Consider the following 24,572-nt stretch of genomic DNA (forward strand, 5'->3'; position numbering starts at 1 on the left):
ATGTCTAGTTGGCAGCCGGTGTCAAGTGGAGTGCCCCAGGGGTCGGTCCTGGGGCCGGTTTTGTTCAATATCTTCATAAATGATCTGGAGGATGGTGTGGATTGCACTCTCAGCAAATTTGCAGATGATACTAAACTGGGAGGAGTGGTAGATACGCTGGAGGGCAGGGATAGGATACAGAGGGACCTAGACAAATTGGAGGATTGGGCCAAAAGAAATCTGATGAGGTTCAATAAGGATAAGTGCAGGGTCCTGCACTTAGGACGGAAGAACACAATGCACAGCTACAGACTAGGGACTGAATGGCTAGGCAGCAGTTCTGCGGAAAAGGACCTAGGGGTGACAGTGGATGAGAAGCTGGATATGAGTCAGCAGTGTGCCCTTGTTGCCAAGAAGGCCAATGACATTTTGGGATGTATAAGTAGGGGCATAGCAAGCAGATCGAGGGACGCGATCGTCCCCCTCTATTCGACATTGGTGAGGCCTCATCTGGAGTACTGTGTCCAGTTTTGGGCCCCACACTACAAGAAGGATGTGGATAAATTGGAAAGAGTCCAGCGAAGGGCAACAAAAATGATTAGGGGTCTGGAACACATGACTTATGAGGAGAGGCTGAGGGAACTGGGATTGTTTAGTCTGCCGAAGAGAAGAATGAGGGGGGATTTGATAGCTGCTTTCAACTACCTGAGAGGTGGTTCCAGAGAGGATGGTTCTAGACTATTCTCAGTGGTAGAAGAGTACAGGACAAGGAATAATGGTCTCAAGTTGCAGTGGGGGAGGTTTAGGTTGGATATTAGGAAAAACTTTTTCACTAGGAGGGTGGTGAAACACTGGAATGCGTTACCTAGGGAGGTGGTAGAATCTCCTTCCTTAGAAGTTTTTAAGGTCAGGCTTGACAAAGCCCTGGCTGGGATGATTTAATTGGGGATTGGTCCTGCTTTGAGCAGGGGGTTGGACTAGATGACCTCCTGAGGTCCCTTCCAACCCTGATATTCTATGATTCTATTCACGTAACTGAAGTTGCGTAAGTTGGATCGATTTACTGCAGTAGTGTAGACTAGCCCTTAGAGATGAGCATCTGATAACTAGCTGTGAGACTGAGTCATTTTACGTGTTATGTTTGGAGTCTCTGCCACCTCTGCACCTTTCCCAAGGTGAGAATGGGAGGAAGTCTGTTGCCCACTTCTCGAAGGCTCTTTGAGTTCAGTTAACAGCATGCTTAATGCAATGCTCTGCTTCTGAGAGACAGGTTTTTATAAGTTGATGTACCAAACAGGATTTGTCACTGAGCCTTAAAACATGAATATCATGGTTCTTATAAATAAAATAATATTGCGTAAATAGGATTCCCTACGGAATGAATTGTGTGTTTCTGAATCAATTGTGTGTGGAGGAGGCAGATGGGGACCTGGGATCAACAAAGGGCAGGAATCCTGTCAGTCCATTAGTATCAGATGTCCTAGATGTACATAGAAGGAAGCCATCACTAAACACTTTTGGTGATGTTTTTTGTTCCACACTTATGCAAGTATCGGATACTATCTAAGCCAGGCACAATGTGGACATGGGGTTGTAGAAGCCTCAGTGCACAGCTTTGACTGTGCACCTCATCTTGATCAGCAACCTCCCCTTCTGTTGTAATCCTGGGTTTTGCTTGACCAGTGGCTGCTGTAATGATCTTCCCACCAACCTCCATCCTTCCGCCTTGCGGAGGAGGAGGGAAACTGATGTCTGACTTAGTACTCATGTTCCGATTAGGTCATGTTTAATGGATTAACCTAACACATTCTCCCCCTCCTGTGTGTTCAGTGTTACTGGTATGTTAAAGATGCCCTGTAACATTCTCGCTAGCTTGATGGCAATATTTTGAGCTATTGTGGCTGATGTGAGGGAGTAGCTGGAGAAGATAATCTTAAGTATATTAAGTATTAACGGAGGGTAAGTGAACAAAGTGGGGGAGGAAGTAAACTTAGTATGTGTGCCTTGAAGGAGAGGTTGCTCCTCTCAGTGGGCAAGGAGAAGGGTTTGATGGGATGTTCTCCATAGCTCATCAGTGCTGCCATCATGGCAAATAAGGGTCAAAACTTGGTCTCAACCTCATCCCATGTGCACATGCTGGTCTTAGATCCCTAAAATGGCCATATATATCTAATACTGAGACACGAAAACCTGTGTTGAATGCTTACAGCAGCATTGGAATACTGTCACTCTGTGCTCTTCCAGGTATTTGCCCCCAAGTTCTAATATTCCCTTTGGCTTTTGCCTGAGTTCCTTCTAAACCCTGTCCTATTCCACAGCTGCCTTTGAATTTCAGTCCTTCCTGATTTTGACCATTTGGAGTAGCGCCAGTGTGCAGCAATCTTTTCTAGTGAGATTTTTACAAGGTTCTAATGAAAATGTCCCCTCCCATTATGTTCTGGCAATTTTCCTTTTCTGCTTCATTTGTGACGTGGGAGAACGTTTCTTGCCTACCCTGGCCATTGCACAAATTAGACACCCCACCCCAAAAAAGGCCTGTGGGAAAACTATTTTTCAAACAACTTGTCCTATGGTGGGCTGCATGTATTTGTTGTCTCTGGTCTTATATTCATGAAACACCTTGTACTTGGGAGGTACTAAGCTTTTAATACTAAAAGAGGATTGTACTTCAAAATGTTTTATGGTTGGGATAAAGAGGGTAGACACTGTGGAGAATAGGCTTGGAGAAAAATACAGTCCAGTTCACTTTTTCTAACCTGTCATTTTGTAAGTTTTCCTTCTCCCTTCCCAAAGGGGGCACATTAGGGTTCTGATGCAACTTTTAAATCGGAGCTGGCATCTCCATAAAATGACACTTTCCACTATAACATCACTTGGAAGGTTCAAACCCTAAATGAATAGACTAGGGCTGTCAAGCGATTACAAAGTTCACTGTGGGATTGCACTGTTAAATAATAATAGAAATCCAAGATATTTAAATAAATGGTTTTCTACATTTTCAAATATTTTTATTTCAATTACCACACAGAATACAAAGTGTACAGTGCTCACTTTATTTTTGATTGCAAATATTTGTATTGTAAAGTATTTTTCAATTCACTTAGTACAAGTACTGTAGTGCAATCTCTTTATTATGAAAGTTGAACTTACAAATGTAGAATTATGTACAAAAAAACTGCATTCAAAAACAAAACAATGTAAACTTTAGAGCCTAGAAAGTCCACTTAGTCCTCCTACTTGTTCAGCCAATCACTCAGAGTTTGTTTACACTTACTGGGGGATCCACAAGCGGCTATCGATACATCAGCGGTCAATTTAGGGGGTCTAAAAGATCCGTTAAATCGACAGCAGATTGCTCTCCCATTGTCTCCTGTACTCCACCAGATCGAGAAGAATAGGGTGAGTCGATAGGAGAGCATCTCCCATCAATATTGCATAGTGTGGACCCCGCATAAAGTAGATCTAAGCTATGTTGATTTGAGTGACGCTATTCATGTAACTCAAATTGCGTAGCTTAGACTCCCTACCCCCCCCCCCGCAGTGTAAACAAGGCCTCAGATAAACAAGTTTGTTTATATTTGCAGGAGATAATGCTCCCCACTTCTTATTCACAATGGCATCTGAAGGTGAGAACAGGCATTCATATGGCACTGTTATCGCCAGCATCACAAGAGATTTACGTGCCAGATGTGCTAAAGATTCATATGTCCCTTCATGCTTCAAACACCATTCTAGGGGACATGCATCCATGCTGATGACGGGTTCTGCTAGATAACGATCCAAAGCAGTGCAGACGGACACATGTTCATTTTCATCATCTGAGTCAGATGCCACCAGCAGAAGGTTGATTTTCCTTTTTCGTAGTTCAGGTTCTGTAATTTCCACATCAGTGTGTTGCGCTTCTAAAACTTCTGGAAGCGTGCTCCACACTTCGTCCCTCTAAGATTTTGGAAGGCACTTCAGATTCTTAAACCTTGGGTTGAGTGCTGTAGCTATCTTTAGAAATTTCACATTGGTACCTTCTTAATGTTTTGTCAAATCTGCAGTGAAAGTGTTCTTAAAATGAACAACATGCTGGGTCATCACCCAAGGGTGCTATAACATGAAATCTACGGCAGAATGCAGGTAAAACAGCAGGGAACATACAATTCTCCCCCAAGGAGTTCAGTCGTAAATTTAATTAATGCATTATTTTTTTAATGAGCGTTGTCAGTGTGGAAGCATGTCCTCTAGAATGGTGGCCGAAGCATGAAGAGGCATACGAATGTTTAGCATATTTGGCATGTAAATACCTTGCAATGCCAGCTACAAAAGTGCCATGCGAATGCCTGTTCTCACTTTCAGGTGACATTGTAAATAACAAACGGGCAGCATTGTCTCCCATAAATGTAAACAAACTTGTTTTTCTTAGTGATTGGCTGAACAAGGAGTAGGACTGAGTGGACTTGTAGGCTTGTAAAAACTTGTAAAGTTTTACATTGTTTTGTTTTTGAATGCAGTTATGTAACAAAAAAATCTACATTTGTAAGTTGCACTTTCACAATAAGGAGATTGCACTACAGTACTTGTATGAGGTGAATTGAAAAATACTATTTATTTTATCATTTCTATAGTGCAAATATTTGTAATAAAAATAATATAAAGTGAGCACTGTACACTTTGTACTCTGTGTTGTAATTGAAATCAATATATTTGAAAATGTGGAAAAACATCCCAAAATATTTAAATTTCAATTGGTATTCTATTGTTTAACTGTGCGATTAAAACTGTAATTAATCAGGTTTTTTTGAGTTAATGGCATGGGTTAACTGCAATTGAGAGACAGCTCTAGAATAGACAAAACAAATGTTTGCTACATGTTTGAGAAATATTTAACTTATTATGAATACTAGCATAAAATTATTAATTTGACTTGGTTTTGAAAGGTGAATGTAGAAAGGGTGGTCCTCATTCCAAAAATAAACGCTCTTCAGGAAGACTAAACTGCAGTCTGTTATAGACTCATGTAAGGCATTTGTTTCCCTTTCCTTTTTAAAGGAGGTGTGACTGCAAAGACCTCAGTTTTCATCTTAAGGATTTATTGAACAATTTTAATAATTCAAATATATTGGAGCACAAAAACTTCCTTTTATTGAAGGGGGGTTAACCATGATCAAGTGAATCCACTTTCTATGGGATTTGGCTGCTTAACTCCCTTAGGATCCTCCAAAACTCCACATCAAAAGATCTGCATTGGAAGATTACAAAATAGGCCAAATACAAGAGGAAACAAGATTTTCAGGCTCAAGCACTTAGGCTGGGATATTTTTAGTGCCTAGGTTATTTTAGGAGCACAAATTATTAACTTCCACTGGAATTGGTTTGCAGGTCACTTTTTTTCCAGATCTGAAGAAGAGCATTGTGTAGTTTGAAAGCTTGTCTCTACATGTGTCTCAGGTCACCAAGGTACTTCTCAAAATCCCACATTAAGTGCATAAAGTATTCTATAGCAAAAGAACACTGTGTACTGACAGCTTAAAGAGCATGTTAGTTCCTAGCTGCTTTTGTTAACTGGATAATTGACACTCCACTGTATTTAAAATGGTAGGGACCAATTGTCTTTCCATTTGCCATTGTTCCAGGAGAGCAAAAAGATCAACCTTTACAGGAAGAGTGAAACTTATAAGGGATTTGTAGTTTTGTGGTGTTTGGAGTCAGTCTGGATCAGGACTTCAGTGTGTCTAATATTTGTACTTCATGGTTCTATCAAACATCCATCCAGACCTCTTATCCTTCAGAATAATCCTGCTTTATTTCCACCTTCTCTGAGCAACAGCATGGATAAAAAATATTTTTTTAATTTTTATTTACATTACCTTTCTCTTTAAAAAATACATTTAAATTCAAATTTAAATTAAAATTATGTTGAAGCCTAAACTTCAATCTATTAAAACCCTTTAACTAAAAAAAAAAAAAAAAAAAAAAAAAAGCCACATCAACAAACCCTCACATTTCAATGAGTTAAAGGGTAAGGTTTTTAATGTTACCCATAAAAGCAGGCATGGGAGGAGACATCTTAACCTTTTTGAGGTCAACTCAAGCTTTAAAAAGGTCACAATGTCATATACCACATTAGGCATCTGTAAAGATGCTGGTTCTGGCGGGACCCAACTGAGAGTGGCAATTCAGGACAAATTGCTTAAAGCAGGGCCGTTACAGCCCAAGGCTGGGGTTTCTGTGCACACCAAGACAAACCAAACCAGCCAAACAGAGAAGACTTTGGTTTTACCCCACTGGCTAACCATAAGTCACACAAGCAATTCCCTTTAATGCCCCAGTTTCCCAGTATCACAACCAGTGCCACTCGTTATGGGGACAGATGGTTATGAAAACCAATACCCCAGCAAAAGAAAAATGGTTCTCCTGATCCCAAAGGACCAAGCCCCAGACCCAGGTCAATATACAAATCAGATCTTACCCACAAATCACATTGTTGCCAATTCTTCAGAATCTAAAATCTAAAGGTTTATTCATAAAAGGAAAAGATCTAGATGGGAGCTAGAATTGGATAAATGGAATCAATGACATACAGTAATGGCAAAGTTCTTGGATCAGGCTTGCAGCAGTGATGGAATAAACTGCAGGTTCAAATCAAGTCTCTGGAGAACATCCACAGCTGCGATGGGTCATTCAGTCCTTGGTTCAAAGCTTCAGTGTAACAAAGTTCCTCCAGAGCTAAGAAGCAGGACTGAAGACCAGATGGAGGAGCTGCAGCAGCTTTTTATAGTCTCTTGCCGTGTGGTCTCTGCTTTCTTTGTACCAAAGACAAGCTGTCCATCACATGGCCTGGAAAAACCTCAGAGTCCTGTCCATAGGCAGGTCCCTGCGTGCCTTGCTGAGTCACAAGGCGTGTCTGCCTTCTCTCAATGGGTCAGTTGTATAGCTGATGGTCCTTAATGGGCCATCAAGCAGGCTAGGCAGAGCTGACACCAAGTGGTCTGGGGTGTCACCCAGAAGCACAGCATAAGTTTGAAATACAGACAGTATAGAGCCAATATTCATAACTTCAACTACAAAATTGATACACACATATAGACAGCATAATCATAACCAGCAAACCATAACCTTGTCTGAGACACCTTATTTGACCCCCTTTATACAAGATTTGGTGCCACTACAGGACCTTGGTTGCAACCATGTTCTATATGGTCCCAGTTCAAGTAAATAACGTGACAACATCTATTTTCAAAAAGAAAAGGAGGACTTGTGGCACCTTAGAGACTAACAAATTTATTTGAGCACAAGCTTTCGTGAGCTACAGCTCATTTCATAGAATGCATGCAGTGGAAAGTGGACTTTATTTTCCACTGCATGCATCCGATGAAATGAGCTGTAGCTCACGAAAGCTTATGCTCAAATAAATTTGTTAGTCTCTAAGGTGCCAAAAGTCCTCCTTTTCTTTTTGCGGATACAGACTAACACGGCTGCTACTCTGAAACCCATCTATTTTCAGTCTTTACAAGAAAGCAAATGCTGGTATTCATATTTTTTCAAAGTGTATTTGTTGTGGACAATATATTTTGCCTTATGTACTTTTTGATTTCAGTTTAGCAGGTGCAGAGAGAATATAGTCTTCATTTTGGACTAGTTCATTCAAAGTTGAGAAATCAATTGGGAGCTGAAAAGCAGGAAAGCTTATTTTCCTCTTCCACTCTATGAATGAAAACCACATTGGAGAGGATGAGATCAACTAATTTTTAAAAACCTGAAGGAAGGGGGACCCAGATTTTGACAATCTGACCCATAAGGCAAAGAAACAACGGTAAAATGCTGTTTTTGTATGCTTCTAATTTATTCCATTTTCCTTCTAAACGCTGCATGACACAAATCAAGGGTAAAAAAAAAATCTAGTAAATGCATCATTCACATTTTCTAACACTAGAAAATAAGAATCTGAATAAATGTATGTTAAGCTAGATAATTGTTTAAACGTGGTTAGGTATAAAGTATGCTCCTGGTTACCAAAAAGAAACCAATTTAGGTTAATTTGCAAACATATTGCACTGGGCAGCACAGCATAGGGAGCAGGTGGCCAGCCCTCTGTGGAGAAAGAAGTGATTCGGGACTATTTAGAAAAGCTGGACATGCACAAGTCGATGGGGCCGAATGCGCTGCATCCGAGAGTGCTAAAGGAGCTGGCGGATGTGATTGCAGAGCCATTGGCCATTTATCTTTGAAAACTCATGGCCATCGGGGGAAGTCCCGGAAGACTGGAAAAAGGCTAATGTAGTGCCAATCTTTAAAAAAGGGAAGAAGGAGGATCCAGGGAACTACAGGCCAGTCAGCCTCACCTCAGTCCCCGGAAAAATCATGGAACAGGTCCTCAAGGAATCCATTCTGAAGCACTTAGACAAGAGGAAAGCGATCAGGAACAGTCAGCATGGATTCACCAAGGGAAAGTCATGCCTGACTAATCTAATTGCCTTCTATGATGAGATAACTGGTTCTGTGGATGAAGGGAAAGCAGTGGACATGTTATTCCTTGACTTTAGCAAAGCTTTTGACACAGTCTCCCACAGTATTCTTGTCAGCAAGTTGAAGTATGGGCTGGATGAATGCACTATAAGGTGGGTAGAAAGCTGGCTAGATTGTTGGGCTCAACGGGTAGTGATCAATGGCTCCATGTCTAGTTGGCAGCCGGTATCAAGTGGAGTGCACCAAGGGTCGGTCCTTGGGCCGGTTTTGTTCAATATCTTCATTAATGATCTGGAGGATGGTGTGGATTGCACCCTCAGCAAGTTTGCGGATGACACTAAACTGGGAGGAGTGGTAGATACGCTGGAGGGTAGGGATAGGATACAGAGGGACCTAGACAAATGGGAGGATTGGGCCAAAAGAAATCTGATGAGGTTCAACAAGGACAAGTGCAGAGTCCTGCACTTAGGACGGAAGAATCCCATGCACCATTACAGACTAGGGACCAAGCGACTAGGCAGCAGTTCTGCAGAAAAGGACCTAGGGGTTACAGTGGACGAGAAGTTGGATATGAGTCAACAGTGTGCCCTTGTTGCCAAGAAGGCCAATGGCATTTTGGGGTGTATAAGTAGGGGCATTGCCAGCAGATCGAGGGACATGATCGTCCCCTCTATTCGACATTGGTGAGGCCTCATCTGGAGTACTGTGTCCAGTTTTGGGCCCCACACTACAAGAAGGATGTGGAGAAATTGGAGAGAGTCCAGTGAAGGGCAATAAAAATGGTTAGGGGTCTGGAACACATGAGTTATGAGGAGAGGCTGAGGGAACTGGGATTGTTTAGTCTACGGAAGAGAAGAATGAGGGGGGATTTGACAGCTGCTTTTAACTACCTGAAAGGTGGATCCAAAGAGGATGGATCTAGAGTATTCTCAGTGATAGCAGATGACAGGACAAGGAGTAATGGTCTCAAGTTGTAGTGGGGGAGATTTAGGTTAGATATTAGGAAAAACTTTTTCACTAGGAGGGTGGTGAAACACTGGAATGCGTTACCTAGAGAGGTGGTGGAATCCCCTTCCTTAGAAGTTTTTAAGGTCAGGCTTGACAAAGCCCTGGCTGGGATGATTTAGTTGGGATTGGTCCTGCTCTGGGCAGGAGGTTAGACTAGATGGCCTCCAGAGGTCCCTTCCAACTCTGATATTCTATGATTCTGTGATTTTTATACTGTTTTAATTGTTATACCAACCAATGAGAATGAAGTCTTGAAAAATAACTAGAAAGTACAAAAGCAAAACACAATTGAGTGGGGTGGTTTAAAGTGAAGGTTCCCGCTTTTACCCATGATTAAAGTCCTTGCTTTTAATCAGTTCTCCCTGCTGTCCAGAGGAGTTGGGGAAAGGCTGGAACAAAACACTGTGGACAATGCTGCATTTCCAGTGTGCTAATGTAATGAAAGCATATGTAAAGAAGTTCAAGCTGCTTTAGGGAGAAGCTACCTCCACCCATAGTGCACTTGAACAATTATTCAGTACTATGTCATAGACAGGAATCAGTGCCTTTCTGATCACGAACCGCCAGTTATACTTGTAATGTTGATGGGCCTAACAAGGGAACTACAAAAGGCAAAAACCATTCTCTGAGGGAGAAGCTTTTGAATCAAAGCCTCTTTTGCACATATGCACAACAGAAAATTCTCCCTCACACCTCCAGCGGTAGAGAGGGTAACGGTGCTTAACATTCATATGGACACAGTGTCCTGATATGATGTATTAACTTCAGTATGACAGTTCCCAAAGCGGCAAGCAGCTGTGAAGATATAGAATGCTAGTTGATAACACTGAGTCAGGTGGAGTAAATGCACAAAGATCAGCATAAACATAGGTGGAAAACATACTCTGCCAAAAAGGACTCCTACGGTGTTAAAACCTTATTTCTAAAATAGAGACTCTATACCCTAGTGATTTTACAAATTAAGGTTTATAACGTGTACTGCAAAAAAAAAAAAAAAAGCCTTACCCATAATTTTAAAAGAGCATTTATTAAAACCCAGGAATAGGTCTACGCACACAGAGCAGTGGTTTCTAAAAATATTAATTCAATAGTGTAGCTTATCGCTACTGAGGATGGTAAATCAGCCTTGCAAAACAGACGTGAATAATTACCAGCCCTGGCATGATCTACTAGGCCTGCCCTTTACTAGAACAATGAAAAAACATATTCCCTCCCTCCCTCTATTAAAGTAGGTTGGGAGAGAAGAACTGGGCAGGTCTGAAGTGAAATACAAAGGCATACCACTTAATGACTCTTCCTGCTTTCTGCCTGAAGAAGTTAGGAGAAATAGCCTATCGAGGAAAATGTTGTGGTATGCTACTTAATCCTGCCTCATGTAACCGCTTAAATTCCCCCTCCCTTTGCAGGTGCTTTGCTGTCATGTCCTCTCTTCTCGCTGGAGAGATAACAGGGATTCCCAGTCCTTCCCAAGCCTTGTGGGAATGGAGCACTTGGCTCAGTCATTCTCTCTGTCTTGTGTGTCCCGTTGCTGGGAGGTGACAGACATTCTGGGTTGCAAACCCCATTGATGCTCGGTTCTCTTCTTTCCAGCAGACCTGGAGGGTGTTGGTGTCCTGACTCTTCTGGTGCCTGGCCCAGGGCGGGAGGGGCTGAGATGAAAACGAGGTGGCTGAGCTGATTTCAGATAAGAGAAAGAGATGGTGCTGTGAAAGGGAAGCCTGGAGATGATTTAGCAGGGCTTGTTGGCTTTGTCTTGAGGGTGCTTGTGCCCTCACTTTGCCACAGTGAGCCGTCTAGATGTTCAGGGTTCAAATCTGCTACTGATTCCCAGCGAGCAGCAAGGCTGGTCCTTTTCACTGTCTGTGTTCAGGAGGCTGTGACCTCTTCTGAAGTCGGCATCGCCACAGCTTTCCATGCCTCTCGCTTCTAGGCAGGGTGTACTGTAACAGGCTCTGCAAAGGGTTACCCTCAGCCACCCAAGAGCTGCGGGTCTGACAGAACATGACAACCTGCTTGCTTAGTGTTTGGGGTGAGCTGGGCTCCGTAAACATAGTGAACTTCACTATTACACCTGAGCTCCATAAAGTGCACTAGCTTCTTATTTGTGGCTTGCTACAATTCAAAGTACCAGTATTAATCTGCAAAGCCCCTATAGGGCCTACGTCCTGACTATCTAAAGTAACCTACAGTATTTACTTTCTCTCTGTTCCTGAGATGAGTTGAGGTGTTTCTGTTAACAAGCCCTAGATCTGAATTATATGGACAAAAGGCAGGCTAGTTTTGGTGAATGTTGTTCACATCTAGAAAAGGAGTACTTGTGGCACCTTAGAGACTAACCAATTTATTAGAGCATAAGCTTTCGTGAGCTACAGCTCACTTCATCAGATGCATATCGTGGAAACTGCAGCAGGCTTTATATATACACAGAGAATATGAACCAATACCTCCTCCCACCCCACTGTCCTGCTGGTAATAGCTTATCTAAAGTGATCATCAGGTTGGGCCATTTCCAGCACAAATCCAGGTTTTCTCACCCTCCACCCCCCCACACAAATTCACTCTCCTGCTGGTGATAGCCCATCCAAAGTGACAACTCTTTACACAATGTGCATTGACAATCTAGAGCTCTCTCCCCTTCACAAATCACCACGTCTTGACCATCAGGGCAGTGCAGGGCTTGTCTGTCTGTCCAGGCTTTCACTGGATGTAGAAGTCTGTGCCATTGTCGTTTCTGTTGCATCAGGCTGCCAATGTAATATGCTGTTTAAATGTTGAGTGTATTGATGCAAATATACCTGGAGCCTCAGGGAATGGATCATATTTTTATAAATACACAAGTGCTTTATTCCAGTAAACCTTTACGGTGCTTCTGGCTTTCAATATCTCTATGTTATCTATCTTATTATCCCGTAAAGACAATACACGCAATGCTTCACATAAGGGCCAGCCTTTGGTCACCTGGAAGGATGAAATGTATTGTTGTTCATGCTCAGTATAATTTGACTATAATATACGTGCCAGGCATCATATCCCAGGAGAGAACATTATTTCATATCCTAGTCTGCTGTCAACCTGGGGTACAATGCACAGAGTCCAAGAACTAAACACAGTGTGCTATTTTTATTGCTCTCAGGACAGCACACCAGTACCGTTCTGCAACAAACTGCTTTTTATTTAGTATTTGAACACTGCAAGAGCAGGGACCTCTTGGCTAGAGGCCAAGCAGAGCAGGGACCTCTTGTGCTAGGCAGGGCACAGTTGCATTGTAACTGACAGGCCCTGTCACAGTTTACAATCTGAAAGATGAGGCATGAGGTGTATGAGACAGACAAGTGGGTTGGGGTGGGAGGAGGAGGAGAGAAAATAGCATAAATTATTGGCTGTGCATTGCTCTCAGTTGATTGAGAGCAGAAATGACAGCTCACCACCTGCCTAACCTTTACCAGATTCTCTCTCCCTGGTGATGGGGGGATGCTCTGCAAGTCTGCCTCAGTCTGTTCCTCAAAATAAATTAAATAAAATAAACCAGCTGCATTTCCAAAGGCAGATGAACGAATCACAGGAATAAAATGATGCTTAACAGTTGGGCGGGGGGGTAGGGTTTTTTTTTATTTATTTTTCTTCCCAGGATAAAGTTTCTGCAAAAAGAGCTTTGTGTGAGAAGGTTGACCTTTGGGATGAGTACTAGGGTGCAGCTGTAACAAATAGGGAAGATGTTCTCAGAAGAAGCAGCCGTGCAAGACAGGAGCATGTTGCCCATTCTTAACTGCTCATGGTGCACTCAGCATAGCCACCAGCTTCATCAGACAAGGGGAAAGGCCTCACATGTTTAACTAAACACAGGGCTCACCTCACTTGGTACGGATGATTTCCCCACTATGGCAGAGGAACCTCAGAGTCACGAACTGACCAGTCACCCACACACCGCATTTGGAACTGGAAGTACACAATCAGGCAGCAGCAGAGACGAAAAAATAAAGCAAATACAGGACCGTACTGTGTTAAACGTAAACTACTAAAGAAATAAAGGGAAAGCAGCATTTTTCTTCTACATAGTAAAGTTTCAAAGCTGGATTAAGTCAATGTTCAGTTGTAAACTTTTGAAAGAACAACCATAATGTTTTGTTCGGTTTCGAACAACCTCCATTCCCGAGGTGTTCGTAACTCTGAGGTTCTACTGTACCACCATTGGCAGAGGGTCCAAAAGCCGAATGGCCAATTGAGACCGCACTGGTCTCTCAAGAGGGAGGCTGACATACATTGGCAGTTCAGGGTGGGGAAAGTTTGCCCTGCGGTCACTTGTCTCGTATGTGGCCTGAATAGTCAATACATCTGACCTTCATGCTGTCCCTGAGGGCTTTATTTTTGTGGTGCCGTATCTTTAGTTGATTTCTGGGCTATCTAACTCCTCCCTTGTCTAAGGGGGGCAGGCCTTAAGGGGGCTCCACCCAGTTGCCAACCTTCCGCCCAGAATTCCAATAGACTGACACCCTTCTCCAGCACTAATTTCACATGCAGTCTTAAAGCAGCAATCAAATGTGTTCTGCAGTTTTAGCCCTAAACAGAAGTAAATTTTTGGCTGTCCTCTTTACCAGTAATTTGCACTGCATTTAAGCTAATAACCATGAAATTGAATATTTAGAGGAAAAGATTTCTACCATGTGATACATGGAGTTGATTAGGGTTAAAATTCTGTCTTGCCACAATCTTTCAATCTGCAACTCATTCAGCTTAATCCCCCTGCATATTTAACCTCTCCTCACCCTTTTATTTTGCTCTCAGTTCAGTGTGACGGAGGCTGCCAGGCGTTCATATTTCCAGTTTCATATTGGCATGCTTTTGACAGTATTTGTAAATTAATTCTCATGGCACTCCAGTAAAGAGCAACCAAATACATTCCAGTGAAACTTTTTTTTTTACTCAGTCTCCCTTGTATAAAGAAAAGGAGGACTTGTGGCATCTTAGAGAGTAACAAATTTATTTGAGCATAAGCTTTCGTGAGCTACAGCTCACTTCATCGGATGCACTTTTTGCGAGTACAGACTAACACGGCTGCTACTCTGAAACCTCTCCCTTGTATGTTTTTGTTTTCCTTATCACTTGGCCATCTGATCTGCCACTAAAGGAAAAGGGACCAAATTAGCAGGAGCAAATTATGGAGTGAGTCCAACAGCAGACTGCTTCCCTGCTTGCTCAGTGCTGTCAAGGACTCTCTTTGCCAGAAAGGAGTCTGTTATCCTTAGCAGCAATCTTTACTTGGTATTAGTATAGTACTCAATCTGTAGATCTCAAAGCTTTTTACAAAGGGAGGTAAATGTGATTTCCCTCCCACCCGAATCCTTAAGTTGGGGAAACTGAGGCACAGGGTTAAAGTAACTTGCCCAAGGTCACACAGTGAGTCAGTGGCACAGTTGGGAACACAACCCTGGTCTCTTGCTTTATCCACTGGCCCAAGTCACCCGTTTAGTTATTTTTAATTCTACTTAAGGTTTTGCTTCATGTCTAAAGTAGCGGTGTCTTCCAGAGTGTGTGTACATGCACAAGCATGATGTACATCAATGAATTTCGACTTTTGCTTCATTCTCTCCCACCCAGTCCGTGGGAAGTAAGTTAAGCAGTGTCTGTGTAAGTGCTATTAGGCGATGAGTTGCTTTGTGGAAAACCAATGTGGAAGAGGTGAGCTTTGTATTGGGATCTGAAAGCAGGTGAGATTTATAGTCAGTCCTTGCTTCTGCAAGAGAGGATTTCAGTCTCTGGCCAGCTAACAACTCCTATGCATGCAAGCATCACCCTTGAGGTAAACGATCGATCAGTCCTGTGGAGCAGAGCCATGGGCGAGGTAGTAACTTGCATCTCCTGGAGATTGTTAGTCTATTGAGAGCTTTGAAAGAGGAACCAATACCCACAATTTAATCCTGTGTTTGAGAAACGTGAGTAGCATAGAGGGATGATGTGCTCTTGGGCGCCTACATTGCTGAGGAGACAGGTGTTTGTATTTTGGGCCAGATGTAGCTTTTTCCAAGCTGCCCTTTTGAAGCCAAGATGCATGTTTACGCTCCCTACTCACTGTCTGGTCTCAACATACTTCCTCCCTGTGAAAGGGTGTATGGGGCCAGGAGCAGTGGAAGTATCCTAAAAGTGTGGGGGACACAAGCGCCTGAAGTGTGGCCCTGCCCTCCTGCACCATCCCCTGAGGCCCCACCCTGCCCCGCACCTCCCCAAGCCCCCACCCTCACACTGTCCCTTCCCCCAAGACCCTACCCCCACATCGCCTCTTCCCCCCAAGTTCCTGCACCACTCTGTCCTCTCTGCCCACTGTCCCCATTGCTCGCCCTTATGGCTGGTAAAAAGTGGGGGGGAAGCATGGTCCCCTGGCCCCCCTTGTTCTGGTGCCCCTCTACCTGGCACTCCCTGCTGAAGGCCCCGCAGTCCTACCGCACCCCGCGGGAGGGAGGAGCAGCGAAGGTGGGTGCCCCAGGCCTGCCTAGAGAGGCTGCACTGAAGCAGCCAATCAGAGCCCAGCAGGCTGAGGTAAAAGGAGCTGCAGGGCCGGAGCCGGAGCCAGTCCCTGGCTGGGGCCAGAGGGGTGAGGAAAGGGGCTCTGCTCTGGTTACAGAAGCTTGGCCCTGGGGGAGAGAGGCCCTGAGAACTGTAACCCTGAGGCACCGAGCGAAGATAAAGGGACTGGATGGGAAGAGGCCCAGGGAAAAGAGCAGCAACTAATTAAAGGAAGCAGCAGGTGGCCGCTGTGGATACGGTCCCTGGGTCTGGGACCCGGAGCGGTGGACAGGCCCGGGAACTCCCTCCGGAAAAGAGGCCTAAGCCTTGAGGAGGGGACAAGGCTCCTTTAGAAGCCCACGTGAAAGGCAGAATTTAAAGGGCCCACAAATGGGGCTGAAAACGCTGGTGAGGCTGACAGCTTGTTGAACTCGTTGCTACCCCGGAAGGGGTTCATCCATTATTGGCTGTATGACTTGGTCGGAGGGCTGAGCCAACGAAGACTTGTCTAGCGAGGCCAGCAAGCTACAGGGGGCGCCAGGAGCGGGACGAGAGATCACAACACCACACCCTGCTGATAGGAGGTGAGTATCCCCCTTCACACTCCCATCTGGCCAACAGCTGAGGTAAGGCAACCATCCATCCTAGGTCTTTATATGCTCCTCTCCCTGAAAACTCAAACCCCTTATCTTCAAAGGTGCCTGTTATCAGGCAGGGGTGGAGTGTGAGTGTGTATCATGTGGTGGTATGGCTGAAGAGATCATTCAATCTTAACCGCTTCTCTGGATTCAGGTACTTGCCCTGTAATTTAAAAAAAAAAAAAAAAAATCTCCCTCTGTACTGAGAATTTGTCAGGCTTGTTCTTGGCAGGTAAGTTAGTTTTGATGGGACCGTTTGATGTAATTCCACATGGCTGTGCCGGTGTTCATTTTTACCGAGAAAGGGAGGGATGTGTTCTTCCCCATTCTGAAACTTAAGCTCTGCACGTTTGCTTAGGGAAAGCTAGCTTGGTGCTTCTCTTTAGAACTTCCTGCTTGTCAGGGACCAGGATCTTACTGAAGACAAGTGTTTTTGACATGTTTGAAGATGTTTCACTTAGGAGTAATGAAGTTCTCAGCCTTTGTGCAGCACATACTAATGAAAGTGAAGAGGTGTGAAGCTCAGAATAGAGATGTGCCAGGCACACATTGAAATGCAATCTATTGCCAGCTTTCTGACCTTCCCCCTCACTTCAGCCAATCAAATGGATTATCCCTGCTCTAAAATGGTATCACAAAGATAGGGAGCATTGGTGTGAAATTTAATTCCTTTTTTTTTTTTGGTGGGGGGGGCGCGTAATTTTATACTTGTGGAGTCTGATAAAACTAGGCCATGCAGTTCTGGGTGAGATGGGATTCTGGGCTTGGATTTTAAATTGAAAGGACTTTAGGGCAGGGAACAGATCTCCTCTGCTTTGTAAATCATAGGACACACTTATAGTGCTATAGGAATGATGCAGAATAATTGAAAAAGGTGTGGTATTTCTTGGAGTGCAATTGCATGCAGCTTCCAGTCTTGTAGCACTGGCTGTCAAATGTGTCTAATCAGCAAACTCCTCTTTTTCACTTTTCCCTCCCTCTGCAAAAAGCTTGCTGAGAATGTCTTGTTTTGGAGAACTTCAGTGTTTGGTTCTTCGTGTCTGTGTGTGTCTGTGTGTGTGTGTGTTCGTGTTTGTGCGCATGTGGGTTGAATTGTTCCCTTGCATAGACAAAGGGAACCAAAAACTAGAGCCCTGAAATTTGAGAACAGGGACAGGAGTCTTTCCTCTACACTCCCTCCGAAGTAGCCAAACCAAATTAGATGACAACTGCATTTTGAGCATCTCTCTGTAATCCAAGCTGCCTAAGAGAAAAAATTTGCACTGCTTCTGGCTGAATGAAATTGTTTCCACACTTTATTTCTCCTCATTCCATGAACCTGGTTTTCAATTCAAAGAATTCCCAAGATGCTTAGCACATATCTAGTGCTTTTCATCTGAGCATCTCAAAGCATTTTACTTATGTGGGGCACCATCCACATATGTACAGTGGGGGACACTGAGGCAGAGGGCTTAACATGAGTTACCCAAGCCCACATGCAGGGTATTTTCAGAGACTGAGAAACAGAAACCAGGAGCCTTGACTCCAGTCAGTTGCACTTACCACTATAAGCCTTCAAACAAGGAGGTGAAATCTTTTGTTTCATTTCCCCCACTAAATTCTATTTCTTTTAATATGTTTACCATTGTTGATTGGATAGACACGTGAGCACGGATTCAAAGCTCTCTTCCATTGTGGCCTGCCTCAAAAGACAGTATGTATAATCTGCTGCATGTGTATTGTTTTGTTTCTAAGGCCAAAGTGTAAAGCATTCCTTGTGTTTGCTTTGTTCTTATGTGGCTTTCTCCTGTCATCTCAGCCTTGAATTCCTCTCCACTGGTCACCCTTGTAATGAGATTTTTTGTCAGACTTCAAGGAGGTTTTCTAATTCAAAAAGCTTCATTTTCAGTGGGATCTGTATTGTATCTCTAAAGTCTCCTGCCAAGGGCCCTTGCGCGCTATACAAACAATCCTAACAACTGGCAGATAAAAACATTTAATTTAAACATAAAATACCTGAGCATGGTTGAATTATGAAATGCAGCTGGAAAATGTCCTTGGATGAGTATTTCTCCCTCCACCCCCCACAAGGGAACAGGCTTTGCCTGAAATGCCCCACCCAGGTTTCAGGAGCTTATCCTGCTGGAAAGGAGTCAAGGGGGGTGGGGGGGTCCTGCTGGCTCATTACCCCTCCTGGCTTTAAAGGAGATGGGAATATCTGGGTATAGAGAGGATGAAGGGTGTGAGCTGAACAGTTTTGTGGAGAGGAATTGTAGGACTGGTCAAACATGGGGAGAAGGTGTGACCTGATTTTTGATCTGTGGCTATGGAATCCATGCTAAAAATTTGTCTCCCTCTCAGAGCTAGACAACATGGGTGGTTTGAGTCAGCTACTTCCTCTGAGCTAAAGGACTGCGACCTTTTGATCTTGCAAAGAGACTAGTGGTTTTAGGCCCAGTCCGTTCAGTGGACCCAACAAGGGGCATGGTTAGTTACATGTATTTACAGAGCCAACTTCCAGGGAAGACAATGAGTTTGTATAGCAGGTAGGCAAGGTGCCTGTTCTCTCAACTGTTGTTGCATGAGTGGCAGTAAGCTGAGAAATTTCATTTGCTTAAAGTTGCATCTTGCTGCTAGAGAGAGGACCTGATCTCTATTCCCCACCAGTCATTTTATGCTTCTCATTTGGATTGCAAGGCCTGGACCTTCCCCTGTGAGTATGAGACAAAAAGGGGATCTTTATAATCACAGAGTCACAAAAAGCAGAGTCAAGCTGATTTCCATGTATTTGCTAGGAGAAACTGACAGTGGTTGCAAAAGTGACTCCTCTGTCATGTGGCAACAGAAATACAGCAGGACCCTTTCTTCTAATGCTCATTTTCTCTGGCACCAATCAACAGGGCTGAACTGGAAAGAGGAAACGCTGTTCTTGTCTCAGAAGTGCAGTGATTCAGAGCAGAACGGGGGCTGCCTGTGCAGGTGGGCGGCACTGCCGTGGCTGACTTTGCTAAGGACAGGCCCAGGGAGAAAGCACTAAGGGAAGGAAGGGGAAGGAGGTGGACTAAGCGCTGGAGATGTAGAGAGAATAACCAAGGTGAAGAGACTGAGCTGGTGGGTGTATTGTGTGAGGATCATAGAGGAGCGCTCCTTTCAAATAGCAGGGCAGTGCATGCATGCTCCCTGGCTCTGGCCGCTTCTTCCTTTGTTGCTAAAAAAGCAGCAGCTGAAATGTGGGGAAGTATCTCCCTTACAGAGAGGAAGGATGGTCCAGTGGTTAGTGGGATACCCATGTCTCCTGATTCTCAGGCTTCAATTCCCTTCTCTACCACATTCGCTCCCTGTAATGGTCTTGGGCAAGTCACTCTCTCCGCACCTCCATTGTTCATCTGCGGAATGGGCATAGGAGCACTTCCCTCCCTCACAGGGGTGCTGTGAGGATAATTGCATTACAGATCATGAGACACTTTGGCTGCTACAGCACTGTCCATAGAAGTGTATTAGAGACAAAGCTTTAGCCCAGTGGCCCCAACCCTTTTGTGTCCAATCACACAGTCATGTCTTCAGAAGAGTGTGGCGGGCGTCAATGTTTTTCAAAGCTTATTTTGTATTTGTACATTAAATAATACGAAAACCATCATATTTAATATTACATAATATATGACTCCATAAGATGATAAAGGTAATTTTACATGAAAAAGGTATTAATTTAATTATTTGGCAATTACTCTTTCACCATACCATGTGAATTTGCTCTTTTTTATCTACCTGTAAGAAAAATTCAGGAGTTTTTACTGAATAAATATCATAAACAGTTTTCATCTTTTATATTTTAAAAAAGTAAAATTATTTTTTGATTGGACAGTTTTTTGGAAAAATTTAGACTAGCTGTAGCAGAAAGTAAGGCTAGTAATATTTCAGTCCTATATATAAAACATTGTTGAACTGCTGGTCCAAATATATTTATTGTTCTTACTTTACCATAGATAGCCAGTTATGGTTAATTAAAAAAAATTCTTTGTATTGTTACTTGTATCTGGATTTCAATCAGTAAACAAACAAATATGAAAAAAAGTTAAACACAAGTTAATCATACGCACTCATCAGCACTTAATGGAAAATAGGTATCCTTAATTCCTGTGGTTTTTCTAATAAAGTCAGAGTGATTTTTGGCACTGCATTTCTTCAGCCAATTTTTCGTAGTTGGGAAAGAAGGATGATATACCCGTTCGTAAGCAATCATCAAGATGGGCATCTGTAAGCCGAGATCTGTATTTTGATTTTATGATGTTCATTGTTGAAAACAGAACTTTGCATAGATAAGTGGAACTGAATAAGATTTTGTTTTGTATTCTATATTTTTTAAGGCAGGAAACTTTTTTCAGTCAATCAGATTCCAAAAGTTTTCATCTGTTGTGCAGAATTTTAGACCAATATCATTTTGAAGGTCCAAAATCTCCAGTTCCACGTCTTCTGTTCTTTCTTCAATGAGACTCTCAATTGATGTGGCCATTTCTGTTACCTCTATTTGGCAAGTAAAAGGATTCACAAGAAAGGCAGCTACAGGCTCAATGATGGTGAACTGTTGAAGTCTCTTTTCAAATTGTTCCAGAAGTGTTTGAATATGGATAACAAATGGTGATGGGTTAAAATCACTGTCACATACCATTTTCTTCATACTTGGGAAAAGTACGAGAGACTTCATCTTCATACGTGACATCCACAAGATCAGTTTTGCTTTGAATGATTTTGCAGAACCTATCATTTGAGCCACGTTTGTCTTTTCCCTGGAGTTCAAGATTTAAAATGTTCAATTTGTCAGTGATGTTGACAAGAAAAGCCAAGTCCATTAACCAGCTGGAGTCTTCTTGTTGCTCGAAGTTCTGATCCGTGGACTTCAGAAATTCTTTGACCTCTTCAATTCGGCTTAAAAAACATGCAAGAACTTTACCTTTGCTCAACCATCGTACTTCTGGGTGAAAGATAAGATCAGATTGTTTATCATCAACATCTTTCAACAGGGCCTTAAAAAGTTGGTGTTGCAAAGGTTTCACTCTAATAGAGTTAATTATTTTAATAATGACATTCATGACGTGTCAAAGAAAGAACTTTGACGCACAAAGTTTCTTGATGGATAATGCAATGATAAGACAAAGTTTGGAAAGGATTCATTCTTCTTGCAGAGTGCAATGAATCCATTGGCACTGCCCATCGTTGGTGCCCCATCAGTGGTGATTGCAGACAGCTTGTGTAGTGGCATACTAATTGATGTTGCGTATGATTTGAATAAATTATGGATGTCCTCACCCTTTGTTCGCCCTTTCATAGGCAATACTTTTAGTAACTCTTCTTTTATGGTGAAGTCACTAAATACCATCCTCACCATAACTGCCAACTGTGCTGTATCCGATATATCTGTCGACTCATCGAACTGCAGTGAAAACCAGTCACATATTTCCAAGTCATCCTTTAGCTGAGTTTGCATGTCACTTGAAATTGCATGTATCCTCCTCGTAACTGTGTTGTCTGATAACTGCAAGTCTTGTATTGCCGACAAAATCTCACGCTTGATAGGAAATCCTTGAAACAGGCAATCTGCACCAGTCAAAAATGCTTCCTTCAACAATTCACCATCTTGAAAGGGTTTTTTCTTTGCGAGCAGATGAGCAATTTTAAAGGAAGGAATAGTAGCACTTGTTTAGTGAAAACAGATAGGTTTGATTTGAGTTGATTAATTTTCTTCTTTCTCAACTCAGATTTAAGTGGATGGTTAATGTCAAAAGAGCCATGATTAGTTTGGAAATGGCTTTCAACATGTTTTTTTGGCACTACAACAGTACCACCATGCAATAAGCAAACACATTTCCCTTTGTTTTCAATAAAACAATAGGATCCACTCTGCATTGGCGGGAGGGATAGCTCAGTGGTTTGAGCATTGGCCTGCTAAACCCAGGGTTGTCAGTTCAATCCTTGTGGGGGCCATTTGGGATCTGGGGCAAAAATTGGGGATTGGTCCTGCTTTGAGCAGGAGTTGGACTAGATGACCTCCTGAGGTCCCTTCCATCCCTGGGATTCTGTGAAATAATACGTACGTTGTCTTTTATTTGAACCACTCATTTTGGGGCAAAATGTTAAAGTAATAAATCGCAAAGCACAAGAAAACAGCAGTCTCAGTGCAGCAGAAGAGTACTCACATACAGGGCCGGCTCCAGGCACCAGCGGAGCAAGCACGTGCCTGGGGCATCCCGTGTGACGGGGCTGCGTTCCATCCATTCTTGGGGCGGCAGAGTCCAAGCTTTGGCAGTTCAGACGGGGTTTTGGGGTTTTTATGCACTTTGGCAGTTCAGGCAGTGGCAGTCTGAGCCGCTTTTTTTTTTTTTTTTTTTTTGGTGGCAGTTCTGGGCAGCGTGGAGAGAAGCCGGAGAGAAGCCTGCAGCGCTGGAGTTCTCTGTCCCTGGCAGGTGCAGGGCCGTGGCTTCTCTCCCCTGATGGGTGCTACTTTTCACACATAAATGCCCCGGCGGGTGCCATGGTGTCCCAGGCACTGCGTTGGGGACCACTGCGTTAGCCTCTGGGGCACTCTGAGCAGGACTCAGACAGCACCTGCCATGTAGCTTCAGTCCCCTATCGAGTGCAACAAGTCACCAGCACCTTGGACAGTGACTGCCATGGAACTGCAGTCCCTGGTTGGGAGTGCTGCAGGGTGACTCTGTCTGCATAGAAGTCACAGGTCTGGGGCTGTAGGAGCTTTTCCTCCCCGCCCCCAGTCCCCGAGAGGAAGAGTAATACGGCTTGGGTGCTGCAGGGTGTTTCTGTAGCTCCTCTGCCTTCTTCTCTGGAAACCACCATCCTCCAGCTCCCCCTACTCTCTGAACACTGAGCCTGGGACACGGATCCTGGTCTATGTGGGTGGGATGCTTGCCTGGGAGGGGTGGAAATATGGAGAGGAAGCCATAGGTTTTCTAGCAGGCTGGATATGCGGCAGCTGAGGATTGGGAAGGTTCTGGGACTGGTGTTTGGTGATGAAGATGGGGAGAGAACGGACAGACCAGGAACAGAGTAATTCTGCTTTGGATTAACTGAGGCAGTGGCAGGTGAAAGAGAACAGGGGGCTGTGAGTTGAAGGAATGACTGAGTAGTTCTCAGTGCAGATGTCATGGAAGCTGCTGATGAGGTGCCCTAAGGCCTGAAGGGGAAGAAGGAGGCCAATGGGGAAGGGGCAAAGGAGTTACCCAAGAGGCTGAGGGGTCTGCAAGGAGGCACCCATGGGACAGCTGCAGGAAGAAGAGGGAGCAATCACTGGGGCTTGAAGGCAGCAGCCAGATGGAGTAAATAAAACCAGAGGGCCCTCATAGGGTTTGCTACAGGGAGCTTTCTAGTGACGTTGGTGAGGCCATAAACCAGGCTGGAACAGTTCTAGATGGGCCCAGCGAGTCTGCCATTTTGTAGAGCTGAGCCAAGAAGATGGGGCTTTCAGTGTGTCGTGGAGGTGATACAGCCCTTGTGGAAGGGAGCTCTGTTGCCCCAAGGCCAGGTGAGAGGAGAGCTGTCCTTGGCTACTGCTACTTTCCTCTTAGGGTACATCTACACCGGGCTGATAAACCCGTGGCTGGCCCAGATCAGCTGACTCAGGGTTGCGGGGCTTGGGCTCCGGGGTTCAAAAATTGCTGTGTACAATTTGGGGTTGAGCTGGTACCTGAGCACTGGGGTCCTGTGAGCGGGGAGGGTCCCAGAGCTAGGGCTTCATCCCAAACTCAAATGTCTACACAGCAGTTTTTAGCCCCAGATTCAGAGCCCCTCAAGACTGAGCTGTACCATGGGTCTTTTATCCCTGTGTAGATGTACCCTCAGCAGCCACCACTTCCATCATCCCAGATGAGCCCGGTTGTCACAGCAAGGCTTGAGTATTAGGGGGCTTATTCCTTCACCCACTTACTTCCCTGGTCCTTCTCGCATGAACAGAGAGCAACAATACCCGAAGTCCAAAGGTGCAAACAATTCGATGTTTATTGGGGTGAA

The sequence above is a fragment of the Lepidochelys kempii genome, chromosome 15 (assembly GCF_965140265.1).
Source record: "Lepidochelys kempii isolate rLepKem1 chromosome 15, rLepKem1.hap2, whole genome shotgun sequence".
Classification (NCBI taxonomy): domain Eukaryota; kingdom Metazoa; phylum Chordata; order Testudines; family Cheloniidae; genus Lepidochelys; species Lepidochelys kempii.